The following is a 722-nucleotide window of genomic DNA, read 5'->3' as shown; positions in this document are numbered from 1 at the left end:
ATGAACCTCTTTACACATTTTAAATAAACTCAGATATCTCATGTTTATGAAAATTGAAATAGCTCAAAACTAGCATAACATAGCAGCTATATAGCGAGCTAGTGTAGCATGCTAGTCCATGTCCCAATTTCAATAAAATGCCACTTGCTCCAAACAACTTCTATTTCCACAAAGTGAAGCAATCTTTATTCAGACCATAAAGGAACAGAGAAAATGTGTTTTGTTTTTTTGTCGCTATCGCATGGACGTGTTTTTTTTTCTTCTTATTTCGAATGTGAAAAACATCCAAAGCACAACAAACTAACCAAAATCAATACAAATAAAAATACCTATGTATATATAAACGTACACATGTTCGAAAGGGAGTGGGAAGAAGTCAAGACATTTGGTTTGATAGAAATGTATCAAAAATTGTCTGCATTCTGACATTTTCAATAAAGCAGATTTCAGATTCACTGTCTTAATTTGAGTACAGGACAAAAAAATGTAAAAAAAAAAAAACTTAAACTATATTAGGAAAGCAGGAAGTGAACAAATCTAACAGTTATTGATTGTGAAAGTACGTGATAGAGGGGTAGGATTTAATAAGCTTTGCTTCTTCCTACTCCTTTTGGACATGTGGAACTGGGAACTGATTATGGGATGCATTCAATTGTAATCTGATGCATGTTCAAATGAAATAAAACCATTACCATTACTTTTCTCCCAGAACACCTAGGAGA

This window comes from Doryrhamphus excisus, chromosome 7 (genome assembly GCF_030265055.1).
Source record: "Doryrhamphus excisus isolate RoL2022-K1 chromosome 7, RoL_Dexc_1.0, whole genome shotgun sequence".
NCBI lineage: Eukaryota > Metazoa > Chordata > Actinopteri > Syngnathiformes > Syngnathidae > Doryrhamphus > Doryrhamphus excisus.
The sequence above is the reverse complement of the archived record's forward strand: the minus strand, read 5'-3'. Positions refer to the sequence as shown.